The 21,511-nt window shown below is 50.6% G+C and overlaps 1 protein-coding gene across 10 annotated transcripts in view; it reads left to right on the plus strand.

Moving 5' to 3' along the window:
* The window catches only part of KCNT1 (potassium sodium-activated channel subfamily T member 1), a 2,308,650-nt gene that overhangs the window by 1,750,632 nt on the left and 536,507 nt on the right, over window positions 1-21,511 (plus strand). The gene's annotated exons all lie outside the window — the stretch shown is intronic.

The raw sequence follows: 21,511 nt of genomic DNA on the forward strand, positions 1-21,511 counted from the left end.
CCTTTCTTCCACTGGGAAGGTGCACTTGCATTGGGTCCCATCATTTTGTAAAATAGCACAGTGGGTTGAGTGCTGTAGGGCTATAACACGCTTGTCGCTCGTGAAGTCTGGCTCTGTATCCATGTACGGTCTTAAGCATTTATACTGTGCGAGTTGCCACTGCAGTGGTCTTCTGTGCCAAGGCTTGGACTGGGGATCCTCTTGTACCTATGCCGGGGTAACCAGGCCTGGGGTAACAGAGGGAAAATATGGGGAAAGGGAGGAGATGTTTGGGTGCAGAGTGAATAAGCCAGCCTTTGGGCTAGAGGGGTAGAAAAAACGAATGTAGGTGCAATGTTGAAAGGTTACAAAAAGTACTACATATGTTCACTCGAATTGTGTGGTATCAAGCCCAGTCGGCTATTGCAATGGGTTCATCAGCTCACAGCACACGAAAATCCTTTAGAACCCTGGGAATATTCATTTGGCCTTCTCATTGGATGATCTGCGGGCTATAAGTACTGGTAGAACCCATAGCTAATCCAGAATGCCACCTTCCAGGGCTATGGAGCCCTATTCCTCGCAACCGCCAGGCAGAAGTGTGTACTATCAAGAGACCCTGCCTCCCTACCTGCAGCCAATCACCCATCACTATCCAGGCATGGCATGACCAGTAGGGCAGTGTAGGGCCCTCAGGAAGTTCTAGCCCCTACCGTGGCTGTGATAGCTAATGTGATGGGTCAGAACATGGGCTGTATCTCCTGAAACAAGCCCGCATTCCGAGTAAGCTTATGGCTGCTCCTTCCCACGCCGCTTGACGTTCACCTGCTCCAAGGTTTGGATGGTGAAATCATTCCCAATGCCTTCCTTCTTTCTGTCACCGATACTCAAACCTGTGCACCGTCTTCAAGTTCTTGATGCCAGCATGCGAACAGCAAGTGGAGCCTGTCAGTTATGACCGAGATTCTGTCTTTTTCCGCGGTCTTAATTTACAATATGTTTTTAAGTATATGGTTACGCTCCAACATACCACATGAAAGGTCCCTCAGACTAGCTCAACCGTCTAGGGGAGCTCCAACCTAGATCCAACCCGGGATGAATATATAACCTTAACATTCAAAGGATCTGTGCTAACCAGGATTTTGTTGCAACAAGAGGGTACAACACCATTAATAAATCAACCTGTTTTATTTTGTTCATAAAAATAAATTTCTTTTAATGGATAAAAAAGTGGTAAACTGACAAATTCTTCTAGTTTCACACACTTTTGTACTCCTCCTCAACATCATGATGTTATGTTATTTTAAGTTGATTTATACCGCGCACCGCAAACATTTGCATGGTGTCCAGGCCCTTGCTTGGCTCTGTAAGAAAGTGGGTGTGTTGGTTAGTGAGGGAAGAGGGATGGGATATAGGTTGTGCTCTTCTGTTAGTGCTTGCAGAACGAGGAGAAACAAGCATCTGTGCGTGTTGGATTTCTGAGTGTACTGTGGTGTGTGCACTGGGCTTGTTGTGTCTGGAGGGCTAACGTCCAGTGTCTGGGTTGTTTGTGGGTATTTGTTCTTGCAAAATCAAAGGGCAGCAGGATTTAAAAAAGTGACAAACTGTACAGGGCAGCAAAATTCAGAACAGCAGCTACTCTCCCAACGCAGCGAAGTTCAACACAATGGCTACTCTCCTCATGCAGCTAGTAGCTAGAATTAGACCCAGTGGCGATTCTCCCCATGTAGATAGCATTCACAAAGTGCCTACTCTCACGGTGCAGCTAGAATTCAACACAGTGGCTTCTCCCCCAATTCCCATGCAGCTAGTATTCAACAGAGTAGCTACTCTCCCCATGCAACAACAATTCAACACCGTGGCTACACTCCCACTGCAGATAGAATGCAACACAGTGGATAATCTCCCCATGTAGCTAGTACTCAACACAGTGGCTACTCCCCCAAGGCAGCTAGAATGCAATACTGTGGCTTCTCTCCCATGCAGCTTGAATTCAATACAGTGGTTACTCTCCCATGCAGCTAGAATTCAACACAGTGGCTACTCGCCTCATGCAGCTAGCAGATAGTGTTGAACACTGTGGCTTCTCTCCCCTTGCAGATAGAATTCAACACAGTGGCTACTCCCCCAATGCAGCTAGAATGCAACACAGTGGCTACTCTCCCCATGCAACAGCTAGAATTCAACACAGTGGCTACTCTCCCCATGCAGCTAGAATAAAACACAGTGGCTACTCGACTCATGCAGCTAGAATTCAACACAGTGGCTGCTCTCCCAAAGCAGCTAGAATACAACACAGTGGCTACTCTCCCAATGCAGCTAGAATTCAACACAGTGGCTACTAGTCTCATGCAGCTAGAATTCAACACCGTGGCTACTCGACTCGTGCAGCTAGAATGCAACAGAGTGGCTACTGCCCAATTCAGCTAAAATGCAACACAGTGGCTACTCTGCCCATGCAGCTAGAATTCAACACAGTGGCTACTCGCCAATTCAGCTAGAATACAACACAGTGGCAATTCTCCCTATGCAGCTTGAATTCAACACAGTGGCTACTCGCCTCATGCAGCTAGAATTCAACACAGTGGCTACTCTGACCATGCAGCTAGCATTCAACACAGTGGCTACTCGCCTTGTGCAGCTAGAATGCAACACAGTGGCTACTGTCCAATTCAGCTAGAATGCAACACAGTGGCTACTCTGCCTATGCAGCTTCAATTCAACACAGTGGCTACTCGCCTCATGCAGCTAGAATTCAACACAGTGGCTATGCGCATCATGCAGCTAGAATTCAACACAGTGGATACTCTCCCAAAGCAGCTAGCATTCAACACAGTGGCTACTCTCCCAATGCAAGTTTAATTCAACGCAGTGGCTACTCTGCCCATGCAGCTAGAATTCAACACAATGGCTACTCTGCCCATGCAGCTAGAATTCAACACAGTAGCTACTGTCCCCATACAACAACAATTCAACACAGTGGCTACTCTCCCAATGCAGATAGAATGCAACACAGTGGATAATCTCCCCATGCAGCTATAATTCAACACAGTGGCTACTCCCCCAAAGCAGCTAGAATGCAACACAGTGGCTTCTCTCCCATGCAGCTTGAATGCAATACAGTGGTTACTCTCCCATGCAGCTAGAATTCAACACAGTGGCTACTCGCCTCATGCAGCAAGCAGATAGTGTTGAACACTGTGGCTACTCTCCCCATGCAGATAGAATTCAACACAGTGGCTATCCCCCAATGCAGCTAGAATGCAACACAGTGGCTACTCTCCCCATGTAGCAGCTAGAATTCAACACAGTGGCTACTCTCCCCATGCAGCTAGAATAAAACACAGTGGCTACTCACCTCATGCAGCTAGAATTCAACACAGTGGCTTCTCTCCCATGCAGCTAGAATTCAACACAGTGGCTACTCGCCTCATGCAGATAGAATTCAACACAGTGGCTACTCCCCCAATGCAGCTAGAATGCAACACAGTGCCTACTCTCCCCATGTAGCAGCTAGAATTCAACACAGTGGCTACTCTCCCCATGCAGCTAGAATAAAACACAGTGGCTACTCACCTCATGCAGCTAGAATTCAACACAGTGGCTGCTCTCCCAAAGCAGCTAGAATACAACACACTGGCTACTCTCCCAATGCAGCTAGAATTCAACACAGTGGCAACCTGTCTCATGCAGCTAGAATTCAACACCATGGCTACTCTGCCCATGCAGCTAGAATTCAACACAGTGGCTACTCGACTCGTGCAGCTAGAATGCAACACAGTGGCTACTGCCCAATTCAGCTAGAATGCAACAAAGTGGCTACTCTGCCCATGCTTCTAGAATTCAACACAGTGGCTACTCGCCAATTCATCTAGAATACAACACAGTGGCAATTATCCCTATGCAGCTTGAATTCAACACAGTGGCTACTCGCCTCATGCAGCTAGAATTCAACACAGTGGCTACTCTGCCCATGCAGCTAGAATTCAACACAGTGGCTACTCGCCTTGTGCAGCCTGAATGCAACACACTGGCTACTGTCCAATTCAGCTAAAATGCAACACAGTGGCTACTCTGCCCATGCGGCTAGAATTCAACACAGTAGCTACTCGCCAATTCAGCTAGAATGCAACACAGTCGCAATTCTCCCTATGCAGCTTGAATTCAACACAGTGGCTACTCGCCTCATGCAGCTAGAATTCAACACAGTGGCTACTCTGCCCATGCAACTAGAATTCAACACAGTGGCTACTCGCCTTGTGCAGCCAGAATGCAACACAGTGGCTACTGTCCAATTCAGCTAAAAATCAACACAGTGGCTACTCGCGTCATGCAGCTAGAATTCAACACAGTGGCAACGGCTCATGCAGCTAGAACTCAACACAGTGGATACTCTCCCAAAGCAGCTACATTACAACACAGTGGCTACTCTCCCAATGCAGCTAGAATTCAACGCAGTGGCTACTCACCTCATGCAGTTAGAATTCAACACAATGGCTACTCTGCCCATGCAGCTAGCAACTAGAATTCAACACAGTGGTTACTCTCCCCATGCAGCTAGAATTCAACACAGTGGCTACTCTCCCCATGCAGTTATCATTCAAGACAGTGGCTACTCTCCCCATGCAGCTAGAATTCAACACAGTGGCTACTCCCCTAATGAAGCTAGAATTCAAGAAAGTAGCTTCTCTCCCCATGCAGCTCGAATTCAACACAGTGGCTACTCTCCCCATGCAGCTAGTATTCAACACAGTCACTACTCTGTCCATGCAGCTAGAATTCAACACAATAGGTACTCTGCCCATGCAGCTAGAATTCAACAGAGTAGCTACTCTCCCCATGCAACTAGAATTCAACACGTGGCTACTCTACCCGTGCAGCTAGCAGCTAGAATACAACACAGTGATTACTCTCCCCATGAAGCTAGAATTCAACACAGTGGCTACTCCCCCTTTGCAGCTGGAATGCAACACAGTGGCTACTCTCCCAATGCAGCTAGAATTCAACTCAGTGGCTACTCGCCTTATGCAGCTAGAATTCAACACAGTGTTGGTTGTCTCCCTGATCATTGGTCCGGCTTCAGAGCTGCCAGACACACAGCGACTGCTCTCCTGAACCTCTGCGAAGACCTGCTCTCAAACCTTGATTCCAACACCCCCTGTGTCCTCATCTTACTTGATTCAACTTGGGTCCTTCCTCTCCTCTCTCTCTATCTCTACCTGTGGTGTTTCCCAGGGGTCTAACCTCTCTCCCTAGCTGTTCAACCAATACCTGGTACTTCATGCCCACTGCATTGCTGCACTCTGCCCCAACCTCTTCTACCGCTCTCTCATCTTTGACTGTCTGTCCGCCATCCAGGAGTGGTGTGCCGCCAATGATCTCTGCCTTAATGCCAGTAAGACCGGGATTCTCCTCATCGGCACACCCACACTTTCCTTTCCTGTCACTCTCTGACCGGCCTCTCTTGGCCCTCTTCCTGCTCCCACCTGTGAGGCTGCATTTTCTTTTCCCACAGGATATACAGAGGTGGTATCACCTCATTGCCTTCTAACACTGGTTGCTCAACATCAGCTACTTGCTGACAAAGAAGGGTTTGGAGCTAATAGGTGGGCATTTAATGTTTAAGCTCCCTGCTGGCTGGCTGTCTCACGATAATCGGCAGCTATTAACCTCATCTTTATCACCATTGTAATCTATCCACCCCACTGGTGCCTCAGACTGTTTTTGCTCTAATCTGAGGGCCCCCACCATCATGTTAAAATGGGCCCCTACACATCTTCAGCCGGGCCTGGCTCACACACATTGCTCATGATGTCACTGGATAAAGGTGTGGGTTCCTGAAGTATGTATCTATAAATTAGCTCCAGGGTAGAGTTTTTCATTTTTTTTTTAATCTGCAACTTTTAATAAGCATTCTTCAAAACGGAGCAATTAGTCTTTCCATATAACTCTTGAGAGCTAAACCCACCCTCGGGGCACTCTTACAGGAAATCTGTATTAAGTTTTCTACTTTTAGAGAAGTGAAACTATGGGTGCATTTTGTAGGGCTAAGACTAAGAGTCCCATTTTGAAAGGATTTTGTGACAAAAGTAGATGAATTTACCCTAAAAAAAGATGTGCCTTATTCACAAAGAGCTTCTAATAAATGTGTGCATCAAAGATGAGCACGTTGAGATGGCATCTCCACCCACATGCACAATTGTGCAAAGCATGGGGAGAAAAGGAGCATTTAAACATTAAAACATTTTATAATGATGCAAAAATGGGGTGTGCTTTTAAATACATGACAAAGGAAAGCATACCTCCGATCCTGTTCAGGTACAGGGGGTGGTCAATGCACTGGAGGGTCCTTTCTGACCCGTTAATGCATTTATTTTCAAAGAAGGACAGCTATGGGACGTACCTCTGCCCTCCTGCTTCCATTTCTATTCCTCCAGCAGGGCTAGAAAGGCTGCTTTCTATTTTCAAACAATGCATCATGAAAAGATGTTCAGTAGCTTGTCATGCTGAATGTGTTTCCAGAACCCACGTGATAACTTGGAACCTATGATATGTTAGTGTCGGTAGCACACGTGAGGCCCTGACGAACTGAAGTGAACCAGCTGGCGCATCATTTGCACTGGCGCGCTGCTCCCAAGAAATGCACAGGACACCTTTGTGAATATGGTGACATCCACATTCCTCACAATCATGCAACTCAGAAAAGTGCATCCTCTGCAACGTTTGAGTTGTGTGATTTTCTGTGAATGTGTGCAAAACAAGGGGCGGAGGGGGTTTGGGAGTGCCTCTACCAGCACGAACACGGCCCATTGACCTGTTCTTGGGTGGATGGCCCCTGGGAGAGTCTCAACCAAGTCTTCCACTCACTGTCCCTTTCACAAAGTAGAAATGTCCCCGCATTATCAGTCTTTGTCCTGCCCTGCGGCAGTGCAGCCTCAAAATGCTAGTGAATTCTCCTCTGAACAAGAGTACCACGTGCAACCCCAGACACGTGTTTCAGCCTAGTCGGGCCTCATCAGTGAATGTGTGCCTACATTTCTTTTTTACAAAAAACGTCAGTTTTAAGTGTTGCTAGTGTGCAATTTTGCTGGTATGTGACCGTCCCCACATCATTGGCTTCAGCAGCGTGCATGATATTGTATTGGTATTCCCTACAGTACACCTTTAAATGCAATGGGCCTCATTACGACCCAGGCGTTAACCATGGCAATATTAGCACCATGGTTGACGCCGGTAATTTACTGATTCCGCCATGGTGAATGGCGGAATTACCACCCCAATCCAAGGCTGGTGGGGCGGTAATTCCCCATTCACCATTGGCCCTTCCCCATTCCCATTTTTGCCCCCATAGGGCTCAATGGAAATGGGGAAGGCGGTAGTTACGGTACCGCAAATTGCAGTACCGTAATTACCTCCGAGGTCCCTTTGCAGGTGCATTCCTTAACGGCTGGTAAAACCAGCTGTTGAGGTAGGGACCCACAAAGGGACCTCGTAATTAGGCGGTAAGAAGTTAACGGCGCCGCCACCTTTTATTGCGCCGTTAACCCCTTACCGCCTGGGTCATAATGAGGCCCAATATTTTATTTAACTACAATGGCTGCATACAATTGATATAGATTTGAGCATATCTTGAAAAATGAGCAACATAAAATGATTCAAATTTCAACCGTCTAAAACTGCAGCTCATCTGCTCATGGCAGGCTCAAATATTTTCATTACCCACCCACCCGTATCGGTGGCATAGTAAAGCCATTGACGCATTGTGATTGCAGGAAAGCATAGTTGGCAACAAGATCCACTCCAATCCGTAGGTGCTTTTCCAGTGTTGTTTTTACTCTGCATTCTGGGACTTGTAGTTCTGGAAAAGCAGAACTGGAGAAGCACCTACAGATTGGAATGGATCGTGTTGCAAACTATGGGAAAGGATATAACGTGAGCGTGCTTTATAAAGCACATTAGGCCTCATTACGAGCACTAACTCCACCGATTTACTGCCAAAATCATTTACCGTTACTACCACTCAGACCTGTGGCATTACCACAGCATTATGCCTGACGGTCCTGCGGTGTGAATCCCAATTTTTGGTTCGCACAGGACCCTGGGGATTTTTAGAGGGTTTACCATGATTTGTAATTCTGCCGATTATTGGCAATAAAGTGGAGGGTCTACCTTGAGCTTGTTGCTTGGGTGAACCCTCCACTTGGCATCTAAACTCGTAATTCGCCCTTGTGCTAATGCAGCAGTGAAGTGCAGGTAATGGAATTACCACCCCTTTACCAGTGTTTACTGCACTGGCAAGCTCGCAATGGGGTCCATTATATATTTAATGTGTGTTTCTTAATGTGCCACATGCATACAGAATACTTCGGAGCGCAACTTCGACAGTGAAAGGGGGAGAGGGAGAGAGAAACGGGAGAAAAGAAAGGGAGCGGGTAAAACACCAAGATATTTACAGGGCTTAACAAATCTGATTATCATCTGTAACAAATCATTACAAAAAATCTATGAAACAATCACTTACTTGGGAGAGGGCGAAAATAAGTGATAGGTCTGGTCGACTATAGTTGCAGGAGGCAGTCACATGTATTGCACATTCTGGGAAGGCCTTGATATGATATGATAGGTTATTTATAACACGCTTCATATCCAGAGGTTTCTAAGCGCGGACCCGGGGATCGAACCTGTGGTGCTCTGTCGTCTTGCTTCCAAGGTGAGCACATTGCCCCTGAGCTATCCTTCTTGAACATGATAGTTTTTAAACCTCTCCCAAATTGAAGGTGATTGGGTTCTAGTCTGACTTCAGGTAGAGAGTACCATAGGTCTGGACTTGGCACTGCTAGTGGCATCATCAGCTGCTGTGTGTTTATTGCATTTCGTGTCTGGATGCAAAGAGTCCAGTTCTTTTGGGTAGGCATAGTGCTGGGGTGCTAAATACAGGCGGCCTCATTACACGGATGGCACTAAGGGATTACCGGCACCGGTAAGGGTACCGGTGCCGGTAATCCCTTAGCGCCATACTACGAGGTCCCTCAGCGGGTCCTGTCCTTAACGTGTGGCCAGACCAACTTGGCATCTAAACTCGGAATTCGCCCTTGTGCTAATGCAGCAGTGAAGTGCAGGTAATGGAATTACCACCCCTTTACCAGTGTTTACTGCACTGGCAAGCTCGCAATGGGTCCATTATTTATTTAATGTGTGTTTCTTAATGTGCCACATGCATACAGAATACTTCGGAGCGCAACGTCGACAGTGAAAGGGGGAGAGGGAGAGAGAAACGGGAGAAAAAAAAGAGAGCGGGTAAAACACCAAGATATTTACAGGGCTTAACAAATCTGATTATCATCTGTAACAAATCATTACAAAAAATCTATGAAACAATCACTTACTTGATTACCGCCCCGCCAACCTTGGAATGGGGCGGTAATTCCCCCATTCACCAAGGCGGACTCGGTGAATTTCTTAAGCAGCAATAAGACAATTCATATGAAATATTTACTACCTTAAAAGTACAATTAATCTTCCCTTAATAAAATACAATCATAAAAACCCTGTGCATTCCTAAAATCCTAAAAAGAAGAGGTTTGTCCTCGGATTCAATTGAACGCTTTTCCCACACCCATGCGTTCGCTAGTTTACAGAATTGTAATTAGTATGAGGTCATTCTGAATTCATTCGGGAGCTTATTCCAAGACCTTGTTGGTGCTCCAGGGAATGAATGATTCAGAGTAATTGCCACTTTAATTTGAAGCACTTGTAACCTTAGCACTTCACGGCGACTCAGACCTCTCTCTCCTCTGGAAATGTTCATTTTATCTGCTAAATAGGTCGCAGTCTGAGTATAAAGTGCTCTGTGCGTAGTGCTGAGAAATTTAAAAATGTTCCTCTGTTTCATAGGCAGTCGATGTAATATGTTCAAAATTGGCGTTACATGATCATATCTTCTTGCCCTCACAATCATCCAGGCTGCAACACTAAACATTGCTTTCAATGGGTCTAAAGCATTTTTCAGAAGTCCATTAACGAAGCATGTGTTGATGCGTTACATCCCCAAAGATTTCAGAAGAAGGCAGAAGTGAACATCTAAGATCAAAGGTTTCACGGCTCTGGGGCTGGGGACGCAACCAATCAGGTTGCTCGGATCATTAGCTGAATCTACTGAAGCAAGCCCACGTTCTAAGAAACCTGATGGCCGCCTCTCCTGCCCCACCACCTTCCCCCACCCTCCCTTCCTTTCCTTCACTTCCAATTTCCCGTCCCTCCCACCTCCAGCCCCACCAGGGATGTCATTTTAGGGGTCGCCAGAGATCGCAACTGCGACCTCTGAGGTCTCCCTTGCGACCTCTGTGGTCTCCTTGCGACCTCTAAAAAAGAAAAGAAAAACATTTTTTTCTTTTTTTTTTTTTTTGTACTGCAAGCTCTTGGGCTGTGGCCAGCACCATGTGGCTTTTTACTTCTGGAGTGGCTGGCTTTCTTGTTCAGGCCCCTTACAAAAAAGAAGACAAATAAGACCAGGAGTGCCCCAAATCTAACACTTTCAGCATTGACCCTGAATAAGAGAGAATAGGAATTCCAAATAATGTGTCTTTCTGGAAGTCTATACAATAATTGCTAGACTCATTAAAGGTTTATTTCAGGAACACTTGAGGGGGTGAGTCACTGATTTAGTCTATTCTTAAACGCCTCAACTCAGCCTTTCATCCATCTGAGGACGATAAATGAGTACCAATACAGAACACGGGTAGGGTGATATTGGGTGTATATTTTTTCTATATAAAGCGCTTAAGCGTAAGTGCTATATAATAACACATCATTATCATTTGGTCATGGACGTCTGCTTGCATTCACAGAAAATTTGGTAATATGGGCCTACACACACTGATCTTAACGATACATATGGCGATCCATTCTTGTTTGAAATGTACATCACATTATAGTGATATCGTAACCATATTTTTCGTAGTGTACAATGCTATGTGATGCCACTTCCTGTTTTGTCAACGGGTGAAAGGTTGTGTTCCATCGCTTCCCGCGATATCACTTTGGGGTGGGGTCGAATGACATCACTTCCGGGGATGTCATCATGTGGTCCAGGGTCATGTGATGTCATTTCCGCTACCCCTGACATTTTGGTGAAATGATGTCCCTGAGCCCCACTTGCCTGATTACTTCAGTGGTGGCGGCACCCACCGCTGCTGTCACTCCATATCCATGCTGGACGCCATGGAAATGGAAGAGGGGCTCCACATGGAGCTTGCCTTCCTAATCCATGGTGGCCATCTTGAGTGAAACAAAATACTTTGCTCTTAGCACCCCGGGTTTCTGAATTGCAAACCCAGACTGCTAATAGTAATATTACCCGACCCAGCGTTCCAGATGAGTAATAACGGCACTGGGGCCCATCAGTAAGGCCCTCACGATCGGGTATTATTGCCAAAGAGATTACCATTTGCCAGCTTCACCGAGGTATTAATAAATGTCGAGAGGGACAATTCTCAATCCAGTAGGAAACCCAAAGATTTCACCTTATCTTTAAACTCCACCTCCTGTATTTGCAGCAACTACAACTCCTTAAAACAATCTTTAATTTGAGGATTTGGTGTTCTGTGTGGGTTTAACTTAAGAAATTCACTGCCATTCATTCAACGATCATGGATGCAGTGACATGGCGCGAGACTAAGCCCATGTCCTTCCACATATATTGGAACCTGAGAGCAGGGGTTTCATTTATTTATACATCAGTGATTGGTCAGGCGCCATCTGAGAACACAGTTGGGTTCTTTTGGGTCAGAGGGTGGGATAATAGTCCAACTAAAGCTTGGGGCACACCAAGATCAGCGCATAAACGCAATGCACGGTCGGGCGTTGTATAATGAACCAATTTTTAATCACGATGAATGCATAATGGGGGCAGTACTTAGATGACTCACCTCCTCACGCCGTGGGGTGGAAGTGTGCTGGGTATAGCTCCTAGAAGACAGGGCGCTTTCAGAATGCAGAGCGGAACCCACAATGAACCCGCTAATGGGGGCAGAACAATGAGAGAGAGCCTTTTCACGATGGCAGACGCCTTGCAGGAGACCCCCGGGGCCTTGAAGCATAATTGTTACTCGCAATCAATTACCCATGCAGGCATCTTTGGTAGGGCCTTTCTGTTGCTGCCTGAGATGATCTGGAGGCTTTCAGACAGAATACATCTCCCGATTTGCCGTTGTCTGTATTTCTTTAAGAGAAACGTGAAGGGAAACAGCTTTTAAAAGAAATGCTTGAGCAATAGTTTACATGCTTAGCTTAATCATTATTCCCCGATGCTCAAGCATTGATAGAAGCACCTGGGGGGTCCTCTAAGAAATGCATTGCTCAATATTCACAAATATTGCTCTGCGTGTCGGCCGTAACTTGGATGCGAGGCACTCATTAGGCAAATGCGGGGGTATTTAACGGCTTGAAGAAGTGGTTAACTGAGGGAAGGCGTTGCTAGGGGGGCGAGGGGCAAAGGGGCTGTAGCTTTTGGTTGTAGCCCCGGATAGAAGCTCTGAGGTGTTACCCGGGACTCAAGGGGTTAACGCTCGTGAGCCCCCTCCGTTGTAAAGGCGGAGTTTGACTGGGCAAGGGGGTTATGGGGCACGTGCGCTGCGAGTGCCAGTTCCAGTTTGGTTGTGAAAGAATAAAGAAGTTCCTCTTATCTCTCCGTGTGTGCGTCCTTCATTTGGGCCTAGATCCCTAGGCAACATTTGGCGACGAGGATCTCTCCCGCGCACCGGAGTCCTCCTCCTACGGCAGTCCGCCTGTGGTGGCCGATCCAGCGAGCCCCCTCCTCCTGCTCCACCTCCGCGCAACACGGCACTCCGCCGAATCCGCCTTGCCGGACCTCCTCCGTCGAACCTCCGCGGAAGCGACCCCGCCCGCGCACCCGTGGGCCTTCTCTCCCAGGCGCCATGAGCACCTCCAACCCGGGGTCCAGCCAGGGCTCGCCTCAACTGCCACGGGTGGCGAAGTCGATTCAACTACGACTGCCCCCGCCGTTCACTATGACTCCTCAGGCCACCAAAGGCCCCAGATGGACCGACTGGATGGACGATTTTCGACACTTCGTGAGAGGTTCCGGCGACGGGGACTCCCCCAATATGAGAGACATTTTCCTTAACCTGGTAGGGGGAGAGATCAAAACGGTCGTCAAGGCCATTCCGCCCACAGACCAGGACACTTTTCCCAAGCTGATCGGCGCTTTGGACAAACTGCTTATCATCGAAGTCAATCGGGACTATGAAAGATACCTGTTCAATCAATGCACCCAACTCCCGCAAGAGACCGTCGACGAATTCATCACACGTCTACGGGTGAAAGGGGCGAACTGCCAATTTGATGCGTTCTCGTTAGAGGAAGCTATCCGGCTGAGGGTGATCGAGGGATGCCTCTCCCCCGCACTCAAGAAACAGCTCCTCAAGAAACCGCTCACCATGCCCGAGGTCAGTGAACTCGCCCGCATCCACGAGAGGGTGGATGCGCAGGCCTCAGCCATGGGCCATTCCAACAACGCGAAAGTGGACTCAGGGGAATTCGTGGCCGCCATACTGCCCCCCCGTCAAGGCGACAGGGGCCCTCAGCCATATAGACCACCGATTGCCCCGTCGATGTCAACCCCGCGTCTGCAAAGACAGTGCTACCGCTGCGGGATGTCCTTCCCCCACTCAGGGTCTTGCCCAGCCCTGTCCCAGCGATGTACCAACTGCGGGAGAGAAGGACACTTTCACTCCGTTTGCAGGGAGGGCGTACCATTTCCACCGATGCGGCCCCAGGCGGCCCCCAGAATGCCGTTCCGCCCGCAACCCCTGCAATACAGCCAGCCGAGACCATATCAACAGGGCCTCGGCCAGAGGCGTTACGTTCGTGCGATGGACGAATACCTAGCGGCAGGATATGCCCCTCCGTATGACCAGGCCGAACAGCCCAGACATTTCACAGACGAATACGACAACCCGCCTGCAGAACACAGGCCGGAAACCCTCTGCCAAGACGACCAGGCGGCGGCCTACTACGCGCCGCGGGACCACTACGACCAGGATGAGTTCGTGAACCTCATCCTCGACAACAAAGAGGCCAGGGAGGCCCCGCAGATCCCGCTCAAGATGGCGAATTGCCAATTTCAATTTATGATCGACTCTGGGGCCACAGTGAACATCATGGGTGAACAAGACTACGCCAGGATACCATGCCCGCCACAGCTCAGTCCGTCTCGCTCCAGAATCTTCCAGTGGGGTGCCGCCACCCCGCTCCAAACGGTGGGTCAATTCACCCAGTGCCTTCTCCTGAACGGGCGGCAAGTCGATGCGACCATTCACGTGATACGGTCCCTCGCCAAGAGCCGATGCCTCCTTAGCTACTACACGGCGTCGCACCTCGGACTGATCGAAATTCACGTGAATGCGGGAGACGTGATCACTGCCGCAGCGGCCAAACCCGGCCAGGGGAACACGGTAGATGCGATTGCCTATCATCAAACTCAATCGCTCGTCTCACAAGAAGACATCGCGGAGGCCTTCCCCAAGCTCTGCGTGGGGCTAGGAAAACTACAGGGACCCCCCATCCGGCTCCACATTGACCCCAACGTGCGTCCAGTGCCGCAACATCCCAGAAGGGTCGGATTCCACCTTCAGGAGACAGTTTCGGAGGCGCTCCAGCAACTGCTCCGCGACGACATTATTGAACCGGCGACGGGGCCGACGCCGTGGGTGTCCCCCCTTGTGGTGGTACCCAAGGAAGGGGGTAAGATCCGCTTGTGTGTGGACATGCGGGTGGCCAACACGGCGATTCAACGGGAGCGACACCCGGGACCATGTATTGAGGACATGATTGTGCTGCTGAACAGTGCCCAAATGTTCTCCAAACTGGACTTAAATCAGGGATACCATCAGCTGGAGCTCCACCCTGATTCCCGGCCCATAACCACGTTTGCGACACACGATGGGCTCTTTAGATACCGGAGGCTGAACTTTGGAATCTCATCTGCCGCTGAGATCTTCCAGGAAACTATACGCCAGATCATCCGACCTATCAAGGGGGCTCTCAATTACAGCGACGACATTCTCGTCTTTGGATCGTCCAAGGAATCCCATGACAGGGCTCTACACGACACATGCGAAGCCCTTCAGAGTGCCGGCCTCACGCTCAACATATCAAAATGCCGGTTCAGCAGAACAAAACTCAAGTTCTTTGGACATATCTTCTCCAAGGACGGCATGCTGCCTGACCCTGAGAAGGTCGAGACGATCACCAACCTCGCCGAGCCCCGACAAGTGGCGGACGTCCGCTCGTTCCTTGGCATGGCAGGATACTGTGCGAGGTACATCCCCCACTATGCCTCCATCACAGACCCGCTGAGGAAACTGCTACAGAAGGAGTCGCCGTTTGAATGGACACAGGCCTGCCAACAGGCTTTCGCGGACATCAAGCAAGCCCTCGCCGAGGCTCATCGCCTCGCATATTTTAACCCACAGTGGCACACCGAGGTGGTAGTCGACGCCAGCCCCGTAGGCCTCGGCGCCATTCTGGCCCAAACCAGTGGCGCGGATGTTAACCCCAGACACGTGATTGCATACGCGAGCCGAGCGCTATCAACACCTGAACTAGCCTACTCCCAAGCCGAGAAGGAGAGCTTGGCAGCCGTCTGGGCGTGTGAGCATTTTCATAACTTTATAATCGGAAAGAAGTTTACGCTGATCACCGATCATCAGGCACTCCTCTCATTGTTTGGGAACCCGCATACCAAGATGCCACCGAGGATCGAGAGGTGGGGCATCCGCCTCCAGGAATATGATTACGATATCGTACACCGCCCGGGGGGCGACCTTAACCCCGCTGACTACCTCTCCCGACACCCAGTAGGGGCCCCGCTGGCACGGAAGGGTGACGTTGCGTATGTGCAATATGTGGCGGCTCAGGCGCTGCCCCCGGCACTATCACTTGAAAGGGTAGCGGCCGCATCGGCAGCCGATCCCACGACAGCCCTGGCGATCAGCCTCACGACGGCCAACAAGTGGAAAGATCACCAGAGAGCCACCCTAGCTCACCCGGGCGTGAACAAGCAAGAAATCGAACGGCTAGCCAGGGTCCATGGTGAACTGGCGGTAAAGGACGATAACATTCTGCTCAGAGGGTGCAGGATCGTCATCCCTGCCACACTCAGGAGCGAGGTGGTCAGCATAGCGCACGAAGGTCACAGGGGAGCGGAGAACACAAAGAAGCAGCTCAGATGCCATGTGTGGTTCCCCTTCCTGGACGCAGCTGTGGACGAGTGGGTGAAGAACTGCCACGCCTGTCAGTGCACAGCCCCTGCAGAACGTCCGCCCCCGCTCCAACACACTCAAATACCTGAGCACCCATGGGAACGAGTAGCCATGGATTTTTACGGGCCCACTGAAGCGGGCGACTACATTCTGCTCTTCGTGGATGAACACTCAAGATTCCCGATTGCCAAGAGAGTCAGTTCCACAGCGTTCTCTCAAGTTGCGGCAACGATAGAAGAGGTCTTTAGTGAGTGGGGGATCCCCAAGTGGGTCAAATCCGACAACGGACCACCGTTCTGTGGACACGAATTTGGGACATTGGCAGAGCACCTGGGGTTCAGGCACATGAAGATCACACCGCGTCACCCCCAGGCTAATGGAATGGCGGAGCGATTTATGGGATCGATTAAGAAGACCATTCAGAGGGCACGGCTGGACGCCGTTGATACACACCAAGCGCTATGCCGCTTGTTAAGAGACTACAGGAACACTCCTCACGAGGTCACAAATAAGACGCCTGCAGAGCTCATGTTCAGATATGTGGTGCGAACTCGCATCCCGAGGAGTACGGTGCAGGCTGAGCCGGCCGACCAAGATCTGCTCCAGAGAGATGCGGTGGCAAAAGAGGTTGCGAGGCGTCGCACCGATGCACGAAGAGGAGCGGTGCTGCCGGAGCTCCAGGTGGGAGACGAAGTCCTGGTACAGCAGCCGGCAAGCAGGAAGACAGACCCGCGGTTTGCTCCAAGCCCCATGAGGATTGTTGCCATGAAAGGCACGATGGTGACGGCGGAAGATGAGAACAGGACCATCACCAGAAACTGTCAGCAGTTCAGGCCATATACAAGGAGAGAGCCCACGGAAGGAACCCAAAGGGCACTTTCACCGGAACCACGGATGCCGAGGGATGATGAGTGGTTTCCCCCGGAAGGGGACCCCCGGGACATGGCCCAGAGTGAAGTGATTGAAGAGGAGCCTGATCTGGGGACTCGAGGTGAGAGGCCGAGACGGCTCATAAAGAAGCCGATGAGACTTGTTGAAGAGTGTTGAGTTATTTGTTGAGACACAGCGTGTCAAGTTGATGTTTGGACATATTGTCCGGGGGTAGTGTTACCCGGGACTCAAGGGGTTAACGCTCGTGAGCCCCCTCCGTTGTAAAGGCGGAGTTTGACTGGGCAAGGGGGTTATGGGGCACGTGCGCTGCGAGTGCCAGTTCCAGTTTGGTTGTGAAAGAATAAAGAAGTTCCTCTTATCTCTCCGTGTGTGCGTCCTTCATTTGGGCCTAGATCCCTAGGCAACATGAGGCTACAACCATGAGTCTAGCTAGCCCCGAGTCCTGACAGTCCTGACATTAGCGTAGCCCCAATCTTTTCCAAACCTACCAACACCCCTGCCTGAGGGCAGTATGTGCTGTGCATTGAAACACCTGCAGTGATGGATGGGGACTTAAAGTGGGGGGAGACCCCTGTCAGCAGAGGTCACTGCCCATCACTGCAGGCACATTGGCAGTAGTAAGGACCGGGTGCAACCCCATGCGAGTGCACCCCCCAGCCCCTACTCTCCTTTAATTCCAAATACCAAATGGTCATTACAGAGCCAATGGTGGCTGGCCAAAAGACACCGGAAGTGCCGCCGCATATTGCTGGTTCTATTTGTTCAGGTTGCTATTTAGAGTTTGCTGACGGCACCCACCCATAGCATGGAGACACATCATTGGATACACACAAGGTCGGGAGTTTCCCCTGGAGCCGCCCCCCGTTCGCAGGAACTTCCTCAATTAATACTCTGCGCGTTTGTGCCCGCAATGATGAGTGCATGGCGCATTCGTGACTGAGTCACTGTCGCGTCGACCACTAATGCACGGCTGCGCTTGTATACACAGTCATATTCTGGGTGGGGTTTCTTTTGGGAAACAGCAGCGTGCCATGCCTTAGTCTGCAGCATGTACGCGGGTCACAGGGGACCCTTTAAACACCAGGGATGACTCCACAGAGTGGCCCTTGCGGAAAGGGTTAGCAGTCCCCTGGGAAGGGGGGCCCCGGGGGGAACGCGAAGCGTTTCCCCCCGGGGAGTTTTTGGCGCTGCACACGGCCAGCGAGTGGCCGTGGGGGCAGAGCGCCTTCCGGGGGGTATTTAAGGGCTCAGGGAAGGTTCGGGAGGCAGGCGACGGTTAGGACTTGATGATTGTGTAGTCCTGTCGCCTGCTCCCGAGCCTTCCCTGATTTGGCACGTGTAGGGGCTTTTTTTGTGGAGGTGAGGAGGAGTAGGTAGTTTAAAAGAGGGGTTAGACAGTCAGCGTTTAATTTAAAAAAAAATTAAAAAAAATTATATAAAAAATTATTTTTCCGGAGGTACCGTACATAAGGTACTTCCAGTTCTTACCTTAGTTATGTGGGTGGCCCTTTTTGTGGTCCTTTAGGTTAGTGCGTTGTTGGCGGGGGCTCCGGGTTTTAATATTTGAAGTGTTGTTTTCTTCCTGGGCTCGCTTTGTTATCAGGCCCTTTAGTTATTGCCAGGGGAGTGGGGGCTGCCAGCGAGATCTCCAGCCCGTGCCTGGCAGCCCTGTGGGATTCCCAGCAGTATTGCTCCAGGGTGTTGTTGAGTTCCGCCCTGCGTCCCGCTACGCGGTGACGCAGGGCGTCCTAAATAAAAGCCCCGCCCCCGCGTTCGGGAGGCAGTTCCGGGGCCGACCAGCAACCTGTGTGGGTGTATCTTCATTTCGCTCCTGCTGGAGCTGCGCACCAGGTCGCGCGGCCTGATAACATTCTGCCAGCCCCCGCGCACAGGCCGAGGGCTGACGACATAACAATGGCGACGAGGCGAGAGGAACTCCACGACAGGCTCGGTGCTTTGAAGGCACCCTAACGCCACACAGCCATCGCGGCGAAATTTTTGGACACCCGGTGGGGGTGCAATCACACACGTGACCCCCCACCCCAAAAAAAAAAAAAAAAAAAAAAAAAATTTTTTTTTTCTCTCCTCCATTCATGCTCTCTGCCACCAAGACCACAGCTTTTCCCTCTGGACACTGGAGAACCAGGTGGCATCTGACATCCAACACCAGAGGGCAGCATCACAGTGTAACGGGAGCACCAGGCCCTGATCTGCAACACGGCGCCTGGGTACGGCTGCACCTCCAAGGTAGGCCCAACATCGCGGCGTTGGTGGCCGTTGGATGAACTCACGACAACACGGATCAGGTCCACGACAACATGGCGGCCGGCACATCCACGCCTGGGCCCACCACGCCATCCAGAATTGCGGCAAACCTGTCCATGACGCCACCTCCACCTCGCACACAAGGTACTTCGTCGACACTGGTCCAGCCGTTCGACCCATTCACGGATCCATCATCATGCGGACCCAGATGGCAGCTGTGGATTCAGAAGTTCGAGATGGCGATGGAGTGCAAAGAGGTTACGGCGCCCAGGAAACTGAAGGCCCACCTACTACTCAGCGTGGGTGACGAGGTACTGCGCATCTTCAATTCCCTGAACGTTGATGATGGCCAGGATGGATACTGAAGCGCGAAAGATGCCCTCACCGATCATTTTCTCCCTCAACTAAACCCAGACTATGAGACGTTTCTCTTTTGCACCACCTTACAGGCAGCGGAGGAAACCCTTGATGCGTACCACACCCGTCTGAGAAAGTTGGCCATGTCCTGCGAATTCACAAACGTGGAGAGGGAGATCAGGAGGCAAATCATCAACGGGATACATTCGGAAAAATTAAGGCGCCTGATACTTAGCGAAAGGGGTATTCCCCTACAGCGGATCCTCGAACTAGGACGTCAGAGGGAACTGGCACACACCAGAGCGGCCAACATGGAGGCCACGCTACACAGGCTGCAACCTGCTCTCAACACAGCTATGGTGGCACGTATCACCAACAAACAATCCTCGAGAGACGACAACAGTGGCGGGTATGGCCAAAACAGGTGGCAACCGCGCATTCCGGGACCCACAGAGTGTGGCTGGTGCGGTGGCCCACGACATGGCCGTCGCAACTGTCCTGCTCAAGGCACCACATGTGGAGCATGTGGCCGGAAGGACCATTACGCGAAGGTATGCCGATCAGCGGACACCCCCATACAGCCCCTGCAAAACCAGCCGGAGAAGGTCGCGACCAAGAAAAAGAAGCAAGCCAGTGCCAGAAGGATCGCAGTGGCCAGCTCTTCCACGGAGGATGAAGGGGATGATGTCTCGGCGATGCAGCAGGACCCCTCCAAGGACATCGAGAGAAAAGGAAGGAAGGTATACCTGGTGTCTGCACTGTGCCAAGGCCGAGGACCTCGAAGAAAAGCCGTCCGAAGGCGCAAATGCATGGTCACCATCCAAAACCAGTGCATTCTCATGACCATCGACACAGGCGCTTCGGTGAACGTCATGCCCGAAAGCATCTTCCTGACTCTAAGTCCTCCACCAGAGCTGAAAAGCACAGACACTCTGTTGTATGCATACGGCTGTCGAAAGCCCCTGCCGGTGATTGGCAGGTTCCGCACCACGCTGGAACACGGAAAAAACAGACTATGGTCCAAGGTCTATGTCGTGAAGGCAGGTGTTGAGAGCCTCCTGAGTGGGGACGCAGCAGAGGACTTGGGAGTGGTCCAATTCATCTGCCATGTCAACGAAGACAAGGAAGTGGAGCAGATGCTGAGCCAATACCCTGACTTGCAAGAGGGAATAGGCTGTCTAAAAGGCAAAACCATCAAACTTCATATTGATAAAACCGTGCAGCCGAAAGCCGTCAGGCACCGAAGAACGCCATTCCACATGAGAGAACAAGTGGAGCAGGAACTCAAGGCACTGGAAGAAGCGGGCATCATTGAGGAGGTCACAGGGCCCACACCGTGGGTCTCCCCAATGGTGGTGACACGAAAGCCTAAGCAGCCTGGAAAGGTGCGGATCTGCATAGACATGCGTCTCCCCAACACTGCCATTAAAAGAGAACGCCACATAACCCCAACAATCGACGAGATCGTGGCTGACCTCACAGGATCAAGCATATTCTCAAAGATTGATCTCAAGGCGGGGTATCATCAACTCAAACTCCACAGAGACTCTCGCTACATTACAACGTTCTCAACGCATTTGGGGCTGCGGAGATACAAGCGCCTAAGTTTCGGAATATCGTCTGCTGCGGAGGTATTCCAGCAAACCATCCAAGAGGTCATCCGGGGCATCCCTGGTGTCCTCAACGTGAGCGATGATATTCTGATTCACGCCCCCGACAAAGAAACACACATCAAG

This window comes from Ambystoma mexicanum, chromosome 8, assembly GCF_040938575.1.
Source record: "Ambystoma mexicanum isolate Mex_15411 chromosome 8, UKY_AmexF1_1, whole genome shotgun sequence".
NCBI lineage: Eukaryota > Metazoa > Chordata > Amphibia > Caudata > Ambystomatidae > Ambystoma > Ambystoma mexicanum.